The sequence below is a fragment of the Ornithodoros turicata genome, chromosome 4, assembly GCF_037126465.1.
Source record: "Ornithodoros turicata isolate Travis chromosome 4, ASM3712646v1, whole genome shotgun sequence".
Lineage (NCBI taxonomy): Eukaryota > Metazoa > Arthropoda > Arachnida > Ixodida > Argasidae > Ornithodoros > Ornithodoros turicata.
The window spans coordinates 29,088,590-29,102,212 of record NC_088204.1 but is presented as its reverse complement, the minus strand read 5'-3'; the positions used below and the strand labels follow the sequence as shown (position 1 = coordinate 29,102,212).

The 13,623-nt window shown below is 45.5% G+C and overlaps 1 long non-coding RNA gene across 1 annotated transcript; it reads right to left on the bottom strand.

The window, feature by feature from the left end:
• Positions 1–8,208: 8,208 nt before the first annotated feature.
• Positions 8,209–9,690, bottom strand: LOC135392894 (uncharacterized). The gene is made up of 4 exons (XR_010422287.1): positions 9,150–9,690; positions 9,019–9,088; positions 8,460–8,943; positions 8,209–8,385 (listed from the first exon to the last, which is right to left on the bottom strand). It is a non-coding gene; the product is annotated as an uncharacterized LOC135392894 (long non-coding RNA).
• Between the last annotated feature and the right edge of the window lie 3,933 nt (positions 9,691–13,623).

Below are 13,623 nucleotides of genomic sequence, written 5' to 3'. Positions count from 1 at the left end.
GTCATTTCGCGGACCAAAATGTAAGTAGTCCAGCTCTGCTCTGAGGTAGTGTATTCTATGTATGACATTGTTTGTTCAGGAAGCGCTAGCCGCTGTCACCGCATATCATGCAGCACAGGAACAGTCGTCCAGCAACCTCCCCGATAGCCGAACTACCTTCCTGTATAGCAGTACGTCCCCTCCTTGTACAGCTTGGCACAAAAGTTTACGGAACACGGCATCTGCGTATTGCTTCATTGGAGCGGCCCCTGTTAGCAATCAGGAAGAGATCGAATAAGAAACGGGTGGCCGGCTATTCTATCCACCTCCCAGTATGTGTATCCCCTCCTGTTTGCTGCTAGGTTGTCGCACCATTGGAGAAATGCGACACCCCGGTGTTCCGTAAACTTCTGTCCCAAGCTGTACAGCATCAGGCAAGAAAGACCATGAGCGCCCTTGTGAATCGAGTGACCGTGGAACAAAGTGCAGGCATCTATCGACCAACTCTTTTGTATGTATTCAATAAACATGTTTCAGTGAAAGAAAACACAGAGTCTCATCAAAGTTATTCGGACTGTGTAATGCGTTTCATGCGTAGCTGCCGTGGCGCGTCGCCCCAGTCAGTTGCTCACTGGCTGTCGCGGAGAGCAGACGCGCGCTCGGTTGCTCCGCAGTCCCCGCGCCCGCTCAGTTTCTGGCTGCCTCTCGGATGGAGCAGTCGCACCCATCGCCGCGGGGGAAAAGGTGAGTGATTTGCCGCGTTGTTTTACCACGCTCCTACTCTCGCATGTTTGCCGTGCCCTCGTGGTTTGACTTGTTTAGCGGTGACCAACGAGTGGTTTGACGATGTTGGACCGCGCTCGTGTTAAGCCTTCTCTCGCATGTTTAGACTTGTTTAGCGGTGAGCAAGCCTTTTGTTCGTGTTGATGCATGTTTAGCGATGTGTGCCCAGTGGTTCCCGCCTTGTGTTAGCTGCATAGTTTTGTGACGCTTTGGTTAGGCCTAATCGATCGCCTTTTCCCCGATGTGTACTGTTTTCTCTGTGCTGTTTAGCAGTAGCGGTTAGATCTTTTCTCTCAAATGCCTAGACTTGTTTAGCAGTGTTGCCATTTTACCCGCCACTAGTATCTTGTTGTTCTCTGTCTTTCTCCCATAGAGCTATGATGGTGGCGCCATCTGGTGTGATGCCTTGCAACTAAGTGGCCACCTGTCGTCGATCTCTGCAACGGCCTGTCGCCAACTACTAACATGGCGGGCGCTGGTCACTCGGATGTTTCGGAGCGGTTTCTTCGCCACGGCGTCGTAGATTTTTGAATAAATTGTTTCTCTCCATTTCATCCACTCTATTTCCATCTCTTTTTTTCTTTTTTATGGACACAGGTTGCCGCCAACTCACAGCTTGGTCTGGACACGAGATAGATGCTCCCCAATTAGTGTAATGACTCCTTGGAGTGTGCTGATTAATGTGGGGGGTCCCTATTAGCTCTAATTGCTAATTAAATCGTGTTTAGACGAAGTTGTGAGTTGGCGGCACTCTGTGTCCAGTGATTACTACTACTGTCTACGCGGCAGGCCACAGACTAGTTCTCCAGTGGGTTCCAGCCCATTGTGGTGTCGTGGGGAACGAGCAGGCAGACAGCGCCGCAGAAGCAGCACTCTCGTATCGGAAACGCACCAGTATTGCTCTGCTGAGAGGAGACCGCCGTTCCATTCTGCGACGCCTCGTGACACCCTTGACTTCCCAAAATGGACAACCGACATTCTCCCCCATCTATGTTGAGCAGAGTTGATCCAACACTGGCTTTCCGTATGCCACGAAACACCTCTCATGAAGATGCTGCATTAATCCACCGAATGCGTCTCGATGTGGCCTTTACAGCTCAGTGCCGTTACCGCTTGAGACAAGTTGGCTCTCCTACCTGCTGCCACTGTGGTGCTCTTGAGGATCTGGAGCACATTCTTCTTCATTGCCCCCACTACCAACCTTCCCGAACCGCACTCTCCGACTCTCTGTCAGCTGGACTCTCGCCCCTTCTCCCTATCGAAATTGCTTGGTTCCTAGCCCAATTCAGCCCAGCAACGATCTGCGCTCAAAGCTTTTTCGACATTTCTGGACACCATCGGACTTCGACCGTTATTGTGAAGGGGCTCGTTATTTTATTCCCCACATCCCCACTAGCAATGGGGTAGAGTATCGCCTCTGGCGATGAATCTCCCCACTCTCCAAAGTCAAAATAAAATTGTTGTTGAGCTAACAAAGCTTCCATCCTGTTCCCTTCAACTTCTTCAGGGCAATTGCAGCGAAGGAGTTGAACAGCAAAAGTTATTTTATATACATTTGTTTGGTTCTGACTTGTTTGCGGTAGGCATTTGGGGTGAAATCAGTAAAACGAAGCGTTCTGGTGTTACCCTGACACGAAATGGAACACGCCAGCTGCAAAAATGCTTGGAGACAGTCAATCTTACAAAGACCTATTACGATAACGAATGCTCAGATGTATACTGTTTGTTTTTAGAATGCGAGTTGAAACTTCGTCTTTGCCCAGGCAACATTTACACTCTCGGCAGGACAATTAGTCGACATCACTCTGGCTATGGAATCTCTGTATCTAAAAGGGCTGTCATCTCACTGTCGTTGTATCTAAATGAATAAAAAATTTAACTGTGTGCAATCGTTTATTCTATTCATTACCTGTGTCGGTCTAGGAAAGTATTCCTTAAAATCACAAAGACCCGCATATCGCCATTCAAAGTTGGACGAATGAAACTTTTTCTTTTCCTCATATTTGCATTCCGCAAATGATCGTGAACTTGCGTGTTCATAGAAAAAGAAAAGCATTATATCGTATTGCCAAAAGAGGAGAGCAAATCCATGTACTTACCATTGTCTGCCTTTCCAGTCAAACACTCTCAGGGGAAAAAATCTTGAGCCCGAATCCCGAGTGGATCCACGTGAAAAAAAAATAAATTTTTGTTTTTCCATCTCTTCTCCATTGTGTGACACACATTTTTTTGCTTGTTGTAGCGATCATCGAGCTAAAGAAGCTTTCACACTCTTTCCTTCAACTTCGTCGCGGTAACTGCAGAAAAGAAGATGAATTGGAAAAATATGTTTTATGTCAAACCAAAACCAAACGATTGCAAGAACGTTGCGCTAAATTTAGTGTAAAAGAAACATGCAATCCAGCAAGACTGAACATTTCCTAAAGTTGGCTTCCCAATGCTCGTAGGAGTTCGGTGAAACCGACTTGCAGATTAGCAACGTCTCCCTAGAGGAAGGAAGACACACTCGTGTCTTTCTGGCCTGCTTGCCATAGGCGTTAAATTGAAGTGTTCTGCTGTTACCCCAACATGAAATGAAAGAGACCAGCTGAAAAAATATGCTTAGAGACAGTCGATCTTACAAGTACCTATTACGGTAAGGAAATGCTCAGAAGTATGCTGTTTGTATTTAGAATAGAAGTTAACAATTCGTCGTTGACTGGGCAGCATTTCTCTCTCTGCAGGACAGTTGGTCAACAACACTCTGGATATGAAATCTCTCTATCGAAAAGGGTTGTCATCTCACTCTCAGTGCATCTAAATAAAAAAATGTTGTACTGTTTGCAATCGTTTACTGCGCTAGTCTAAGGAAGTGCGCCTTAAAATCACAAAGACCTGCATGTCGTCACTGAAAGTGGGTGGAGTGAAACATGCTTTTTTTTCTTTCATGTACTTGCATTCCATAAATGACCGTGAACTTGCGTGTTCATAGGAAAGAAAAAGAAAAAACACTATATCGCATTGCAAAGAAAAAAGAGCAAAAACAATGTACTTACCATAGTCTGCTTCTCCAGTCGAGCACCCTCAGGGAAAAAACTGAGCTGGAATCCCGAGTGGATCCACTTGAAAAAAAAAACGTTTTTGTTTTCAAGTGGATTCACTTGGTTCCAACTCAGACCGGAAAGCGTCGCGGACGAACTGTGTTATATAGAAACTGCTTCGCTTGTCCATGAGAGTACAGCGTCGACTGTCTCGCCCCAAAGACAGACATGTGACGAGGAAAGTGAAGTTATCGTTTATCCAGGAGACAGATTACAACTTCACCTTGAGGATCTGGAGCACATTCTTCTTCATTGCCCCCACTACCAACCTTCCCGAACCGCACTCTCCGAGTCTCTTAGTCAGCTGGACTCTCGCCCCTTCTCCCTATCGAAATTGCTTGGTCCCTGGCCCAATCCAGCCCAGCAACGATCTGCGCTCAAAGCTCTTTTGACATTTCTGGACACCATCGGACTTCGATCGTTATTGTGAAGGGGCTCATTATCTTATTCCCCACATCCCCACCAGCAATGGGGTAGAGTATCACCTCTATTTCTCTTCCTCCCAAAATAAAGTTGTTGTTGTTGTTGTTCACCTCGACTGACTCGCTGTGTGCATAAATCAATGGCGTCAGCACGGAGGTAACTATCATTAGTATGCCGCGTTTTTCTCTCTGCGATGCAACATGTATCACATAGTAATTCTCTTGACAGTTTTCGAGTTAGAAAAAAAAAAATGGCCAGAGTAGAAAGGCGTGTCCTTTAGCCGAGTTGTATTATATGAAAATGCTTGCTAATGCAATAACATCTTCTAGAGTTAATTCGACTGACTCGCTGCGTTCATAAATCAGCATCGTCAGGTTAACGTATACGGCACGTTTTCTCTGTGATGTAACATACAGGGTGTATTTTTTAGGCAATACAGATTTTCCATAAAAGGACTATAAGGGCTATAGACGCGCTGTTTTTACTTCTACCATCTCTGGGCCGGCGGACGTTCTGGGCCATATGTTGCTCGACCGTCAACTGACTAATGACCTAAAAAATCGTTAATGAACGTTTTAATTATAAAAGCTACGAAGTTGTCCCAATGAGAACATCTGTTGCTTTCGGTGACCTGATATCGTAGCCGTTTTCAGAACGAAAATCCGTCAGGTAGATCGTCCGCAAAAAATTCGTGAAGGAACACCATGTTTTTTATACGTTGTTCATTGCGCATCTTCGGAGACCCGTCTTTCCTTTGCCCCCATTATAAAAGGGCGAAAGAGCACACTGTCGCCTCTTGCGTCCTGGAAAAAGATTAGCAGAAAATGCAACACAAGATAAGGGCAGTCCCGATAGCGTCACCCGATACATGTGTTTTTGTTTTGTTTCCGCAAGTTAGAGCTCATCATCGACGCGTCAGGCGGCACTGTGGAAGCATATCATGGACTCATGAGGCTCCTTCACCATCTCACATTGGGGGTGAAGGAAAGACGCGTGTCCGAAGATGCGCAATGAAGCAAATAAAGAAAAAAATGGTGTTCGTTCACGAATTTTTCGCGGACGATCTACCGAACGGATTTTTGTTCTGACAACGGTTACGATATCAGGTCACCGAAAGGAACAGATGTTCTCATTGGGGCAGCTTCGTAATCTTTATAATTAAAAAGTTAATGAATGATTTTTAGGTAATTAGTCATTTGACGGTCGAGCAACATATGGCCAGGAACGTCCGCCGACCCAGAGATGATAGAAGTGAAAACAGCACGTCCATTGCCCTTAGTTTTTTATGAAAAAACTGTCTCGTCCAAAAACAGACACCCTGTATGTTTCTTAGTAATCCTTTTATTGTATTCGTGTTAGAAAATAAGAGAGATATCACGGCTTGAGTAAAACAGCGTCTTACATGCAAAAGCGTCGCTAACTCTACAACATCTTAACAGGACATGGAAAGTGATGTTATCATTTATCCCCGAGAGTTAATCCGTGTCGACCGTATTAGGCAATAACAGATCCGGAACGTGAACCCAGCAAACCAAAATCCATACCTGCGATGAACCCCGAACCACGCATTGGGGCGATGCGTTCGTTCCCGGTAGGCATGCCAATCCCCGAAAAAACTCCGAAAAACGCACAACTTGGCCACCCGAGTAACGTCCCCGCAAGCTACCCGGGGATCACCCGAGCGATCAAGCTGGGACGATACTGCGTGCGTCTTTTGAGGTATTGCAGTGAAGCATGCATGCAGCCCAGAGATCGCGGTAGCTCCTCCTCCCGCTACCCGCCCACTGCCGTGGCTCAGAATGGCGAAGAGCACTGAAACTACTGCTTTGGAATTTCAGTAAAATATATTTATTTCCTAAGCGCACATGGCCTTGTACACAACACGTACTACAAACGAGAGTACATAAACACACTGTTGGAAAAACCTCTGAAACTCAGTGGAGGTGCAAGGTTCCACCTATTCTCGCTTCACAAACACATTCACAAACTTCTCTCATCTCTCTCAGAAGAGAAAATAGAAAAAGGGTGGGTTGAACAGTAAACTGAGAAATGTTTGTATACAGGGTGTCCCAGCTAATGTGAACCACGGTATTAAAACAGGCGAAGCGTTCTACGCGAACAGCAGCTGATGAACCTTGTTAATCTGCCTACCCGTTTTTCCCCCAATGCTGCTAATAAATAACTTAGGGATAACAAAGCAAAGTTTTTCACTTCTTATATAGGGTCTATGTGTCAACCAGAAGGTACAGACTGGGTTCAGAAACACCTACCCCTGTGTCTCAGTCAAAGTACACTTTTTTTCTTTTTTCAAGAAAAATGCACCGCGTTGCAACTTGGAAATCCACAGAAAAGGTGACATTTTTTCACATAAGCATGGACGTTATTCTATCGAAAGGCACAAAGCTCGTGACAGATTGTCACTTCTGATATTATTTCGTATTGTGGTAATTTCGCGATCTTTTTGCTACGAACATCGTCTACGTAAGGCATTATTAGGCAATTACTCACAGCTATTTAATTTGTCTCAAGGAAAAGATACATGTGACCAAAACATACTACTTTTCGAAACATTCAACAACTGTTCTTGATATACAACACTTATAGCCTTTTCTTGTTACATTCCTCGTTCCATCATATGTGGCTGACAGATACTGTACATGACAAAAGTCTTCGATTTTTACCTCGCATAATAAAGTTTTAAGGAACAACGTTTTAAGTCAGATCACAAGAAAATATTGTATACAGTACTTCAATTAGATAAACGATGCTCCAGAAAATATCACAGTATAACTCCCCTCTTCACTTTTGGCAAGCAGAAGCTTCGAGCGGGCTACATTCTAGTCGTTTGAGCATGCATGAGAACTTGACAAGACAGTTTGAAGGCTGCAAATGCATGATTTGAGTGTTATGAGCACTTTAGTATGCAGAGTAAAGTACATACGAATGACAATCTTGCCCCAGATTGAGGGCGCTTAAGTTCTTTTTTTCCCTTTACGACCCTTGTAGCTGAAGTTCTGTGCCACATCATCTGACATAAGTTCACACAAAATCAGTCTAGTGGTGTCTCTTTCGTCACTGCCCCCACATCTCAGAAGAACGTGCTCGCGCATCATTAAGAAAAGCCATGAGATACTCAACTGACGAAAACAGAACTTTACGCACAACCTTATCCAAAATACATGTAGACAATGCGCGTGGATTGTGCAGAACGTACCAATTATAGCCTTTGTGATGGTAAAGAGAGACATCGAATCGCAGAAGCTCTTGACGATATTAGAATGGCTCCCTGAAGATGTCATTTTCTGCAGGCCCTTCCGTTGGTGCCGTTGTTAACTTGGCCTATATGAGGTCAAGCCACGCGGTGTGGTGCTCCTGAATAAGCTTCATGGTATGCACCATTCTGAGCACTTGAGCTGTAAAGGCTAAAGTAAATTATGTTAATTGCTTTGCGCCCTTTCGCTGCAAGCAAAGAGGCAAAGTGGAGGTATTTACGTCCGATGTGGGGAGATCCCCTGAGACAGCCCTCGAGAAGCACCTATTAACACCCCAAGACCTAGAAGAAGAAACAACGTACAAAAGTTGCAATCTGCCACAAAATCAAGGAAAACGTTGAAAGCTACATACCTGTGACTTGTGTACTTAGATAATTATGTTAAATAAAATATTCTGATCACCTGTGACCGATGTGCAAAGCATCTGCTCCGCTGCAAGATGTTGGCATCTAAACAGGAGATGACATTTTTTACGTCAAAGCACATGATTGTCCCATGAGTACAGAGTGTTAAAAATATGTTTACAGATTTGGAAATATGTGCAACGTGAATGGAATGAAAAAGAAGAAAAATGGAGATGTAGGCACTCGTTAAGAGCACCAGCTACTCACGCACAATATCTGGCGGAAAGAAAAGGAAATAAAGTAATGACAGAGGGAATCGTATGCTTGGTATAGTACGCGATCCTTTTTTTTTTCTTTTTTATGATGCTGACTACAGAATGAATTATGATCTGCAATGCACTTCTAACATACAGGAAAATGTTCCTACCATGTGCAGGATATACACTGCAGCAGTACGGGGGAGGGGCCGCTCATCTTGTTGATTTCTGCTTGGGATACGCACAGCTGCTTTGCAGTTAGTTCACCATACATCAGTCAACGCATCACAATATCGTTTGGGAGAATCTCTATTGGCATACCATACTGTGAAGTTTGTGCGTCTGGTTGCCTTATTCGCTGGGACTGAGACAGCTGGGCTGACTGCCACACTGGCTGAAGTAGACGCTCATTCATTTCCCTCGTCTGCCATTGCATCCTTGTATACTTGGCGGACTGTGTGGGACTCTGTGTGACAATGTCGAAAGCGATATGAAGCGCATAAAGTGTCAAGGTCATCCAGCGGTTCTAAAATTTAGGTTGGACTGGTTTGCCAACCATGCTGAAAGCATGTTCAAAAGCGTTTTGTATGGCTGGAAATACATAATTCTGCGTACCCCGATGGGAAATTCAGGGTCCGGATGCCCAGCTTCATTCACTGCATGATGAATGTCTTAATTTTACCAGCGTTAAAGTACAACACGTTCAATGCAAGGCCATGAAACACTGGAATGAATCATACGGTGAGAATAAGGTTGCCAAGTAGGTGGAGGCGGCACATCTTGGATTGGTCTGCGATTTTTGACGCTGCACCAGAGACAGCGTGACAGCATTTCTCCTATTTTCAACAAAGAGTGATCATGTTCTGCAACAATAACTCACTTGACATACAAGGGAGGTCTTTCAGTGCGGGAGAACAGTCATGCTGCAGAAGTTGGCGTGACAGAATTTTCTACAAAGAAAAATATACTGACTCTACGCTTCCTAAATTGTGGTAATATAGATTAATTTACCTTGAACGTCGCTCAAGTCCATGTATGTTAGTGGAGAGTGTCCTTCAGAATTGCACCTGTGACTGAACATCTGTACAAGCGTCCATGCACTTTAGTCATCGACACTTTGCCATCGGTAACGCCTGTTCCGTACAAGCGTTGCTCAAATGAGCCATATGTGACCCTCGCTGGTGTAACACATGTACTTCTTCTATACCTTCATCGGAAGCGTCTTCATAAATGTCCGTGACATGCGAACCACTTGTTTGAGAATTGCGGGATAGAAACGCGCCGTGTTCCAAGAGCATTGGACCGCTGTTACTCGTATTATCATGCCCTGACTGAGGGTACCGGCTACCCTCGTTGCCGTCACATTGTTAGTTTCGCCGCTGTACCTTACGAACGTATTGCTTGCAGGCTCTCACTCACGGGAACACTGACATTTCGTCGAGATGTGCGTGATGGCATCCACATTTTTTTGGCACCTCAGCGTACAGTCTGGTTCCAGAGTGGTGTCTTTTCTCCCAGCTACACTCACAAGCAGTCAAACAAATGAACACAATTCAAGTCGCTCACAAAACTCACAACACAACGCACAACTCGCTCACAATTGTAACATCACACCACAACACCTCCATCCTGCAACCCGGACGAGCTTGCTAACGGTTTGAACGTTTGAATATCGCTCCCACTGGCCGCCTAGAAGCCGCGCAAGTCGCGTACCTTATTAAAACCACAAAATACTGGATATGCCATGCGTAAATATGAATAATGAAATTGATAAATTTTACATCGTGTTCGGTAACGACCATATTAAGGATCACGTAGTAACGTTACGAAATGCAGCCGCAGTTGCGTACCGCGCAAGCGCAGTTGGAGGCGCGAAGGGTTCGCGGCGTCTGCATTCTCGCAGGCAGCTCTCACAGGGATGAATATGGGACGATTTCCTATTGCTCGCTCCCGGAGATCTGGGGGACAATGCATGGATCAACTCATCCCGATGAGGCCGTGAGATGAAAACGGGATGATCTGGGAATCATGTGTGTTTGCTGGGAACCGTGATTAATGTGGAGAGGTAGCTCGGTCAACTACATATATATACATATATACTAGGAGAAAAAATAGCCGGAGCTCTTTGGCTGCACGTATAGCATATGTTTGTAAGTCAAACGTCGTCATGCCAGTACTGTACAGCTGTTTCGGCCTTCTTGGGCGTCATCAGCAGTACGCAGGCAGGCAACGTTTGAGCGGATGGCGTCAGAAGGTCACGTGACACGTGATTCCTCCTGTCAGGGTGAGCTAAGTCACCACTGAAAGCCCAGCACAAAGCCAGTGAAGTATACTAGGAGAAAAAATAGCCGGAGCTCTTTGGCTGCACGTATAGCATATGTCTTAGAGACTTAGCTCACCCTGACAGGAGGAATCACGTGTTACGTGACCTTCTGACGCCATCCGCTCAAACGTTGCCTGCCTGTGTACTGCTGATGAAGCCCAAGAAGGCCGAAACAGCTGTCCAGTACTGGCATGGCGACGTTTGACTTACTAACATATGCTATACGTGCAGCCAAAAAGCTCCGGCTATTTTTTCTCCTAGTATACTTCACTGGCTTTGCACTGGGCTTTTAGTGGTGACTTAGCTCACCCTGACAGGAGGAATCACGTGTTACGTGACCTTCTGACGCCATCCGCTCAAACGTTGCCTGCCTGCGTACTGCTGATGAGGCCAAAGAAGGCCGAAACTTGCGACGTTTGACTTACAAACATATATATATATATACATATATGTTTGTAAGTCAAACGTCGCCACGCCAGTACTGGACAGCTGTTATAAATATATATATATTTATAAGTCCCAAACGTCGCCACACCAGCATTGGACAGCTGTTTCGGCCTTATTGGGCCGAAACAGCTGTCCAATGCTGGTGTGGCGACGTTTGGGACTTATAAACATATGTTCAACGTGCAGCCAAAGAGCGTATGCTATTTTTCTTCATTATATATATATATATATATACTCATGGAACGATGCGACAGCACCAGAGGACACGTGTTTAGCCGTGTTTGCGGCTCGTCAACTCTGGGTAGCTGCGCATCGTTCCGGTTCCGATGCCAATCCGGAACGACGCGCAGCTACCCAGAGCTGACGAGCCGCAAACACGGCGAAACACGTGTCCTCTGGTGCTGTCGCATCGTTCCATGAGTATGTGTTTCTCTGCGTGCAGCCACAGAACCCATCTTAATCTGTAATTTTTAATTTCAAATACGTCTACTGTCATTTACCTGTTTCTTTAATGGCTTTTCCCCTTCATTATAATTCACTGGCTTGCACTGTGGCATTGAGGAGTGCCCAGTCACCCTCCCAGGTGTATATCGCTCGCTGAGCGACCCCTGGTTTGACAATTCGGAACGGTGCGCAGCTAGGCAGAGCTGACGAGCCGCAAACACGGTGAAACACGTGTCCTCTGGTGCTGTCGCATCGTTCCGTGGGTATCTGTTTCTCTGCGTGCAGCCATAGAAGTCATCTTAATCTGTAATTTTGAATTTCAAACACGTCTAGTCATTTATTTGTTTCTTTCATGGCATTTTCTCTCCTTATATATATATATATTAATGTTTGTCAAACGTCGCCATGTCAGTACTGGACGGCAGTTTCGGCCTTCGTGGGCCTCATCAGCAGTACGCAGGCAGGCAACGTTTGAGCGGATGGCGTCAGAAGGTCACGTGGCACGTGATGCCTCCCGTCAGGGTGTCCGAAGACACCTCTGAAAGCCCACTGCAAAGCCAGTCAAGTGTATAAGGGGAAAAAATTAGCAGGAGCTCTTTGGATGCACATATAGCATATGTTGCCTGCCTGCGTACTGCTGATGAGGCCCAAAAAGGCAGAAACAGCTGTCCGGTACTGGCATGGCGACGTTTGACTTACAAACATATGCTATATGTGCAGCCAAAGAGCTCCTGCTAATTTTTTCCCCTTATATGTATATATAAGTATATATATAAAACGAATGCAGTCTTGTTATATGAAATCTCTACAGTGAATATCATGGTTTTCCCCCACGATGCATCGGTCGTCGAACCTTTCAGTTACGCTCAGTGCTAAATACTGGACCCGGACTGTGCACAACGCTCAACTGGCCTGAACACGATTAATTTCTTAATTAGAGCTAATTGGGACCCCCACATTAATCAGCACCCTCCAGGGAGCCACCACACTAATTGGGGAGCATCTAACTCGTGTGCAGACCAGCTGAGCGTTGTGCACAACTGGTGTCCATGAAAAAGCAAAAAAATAGATGGAGATGGAGTGGAGAGAAGGAGTTTAGTTAAAGATCAACGACGCCATCTTGAAGAAAGCGGTCCGGAACGGCCGCTAACCATCGCTGGGCGACGGAACACACAGACAAGTTGGAAAGCATCACAGCTGTGACCACCAGTTCTGGACATCCTGTGACGTCATCATGGCATGTCTGGGCAGGTTAGGACAGCTCTGGACATGCGAAAAGAAAAACACTCATAATACACAGACCTTGAAAGCAAGACTAAATATGTTAACCATCAATACCTAACAACAAAAATAATTTTTTACACCACCAATGAACCCACCACAACAGCAGTCACGGGGACTGCTCCATTCGACAGCCAGGCACAGAACTGACTCAATGTTTTTTTCTTCTCTATAAAGTTACGCATCAGCAGCCCCCTAGCGGTTACTTTCTCAACTAATTTAATGGCAAAATTATTAAGAATCACGCCAGCGCTACTCTCGTTCCCAAGGCAGCTTTTGCGGAAGATAGAAAATGGTGGGGATGCCTGGTCAACAGCAACCAGCGCCCGACATGCACGGGCATGAAAATCGCAAACAAAGCGGGGACAAAGCTGGCGAAAGAATTAGTTACACAACACATCCGTCACGAGAAACTCAGAACGATACGTCCATTCCGTCGGACAGCCAGGCACAGAACTGAATCATAATGCTTTTACTCCTCTATAAAGTTATGCATCTGTCCTTCTTGTGGTTAATTTCTGAACTAATTTAATCGCAAAATTATTAAGAATTGTTCTAGCACTATTCCCATTCAGGGCAGCACTAGCGTCATCGTCAAGACAAGAATGATCAACAAGAATCTTTCTTGTCAAAAAAGAAAAAAAATACAAAGCTAGATGCGTCAACAGAGGAAAGCTTGCATGTCGGGGCATGTCAGGAGCGCTATTACACGAAGAGAAATCGCGCTACTGCTGGGCAACAAAGGAAAGCAAACACAGAGAAACACTTGAACAGAATGAAAGGACACTCACCATCATCGGACACGTACACTGCCTTCCCTCATAGTAAATCCGCTCTTCACAAAATCCACCTGCTTCGTCGAACAACATTCACCAGTGACGAACCACACATCCGCACCCCATCAGAGGCAAACGGAATCACACTGAAGCTGCGCTTTTACACTAATGGCCAACAGAATTGCTAGGAACAGAATTAACGCGTCCACACCCG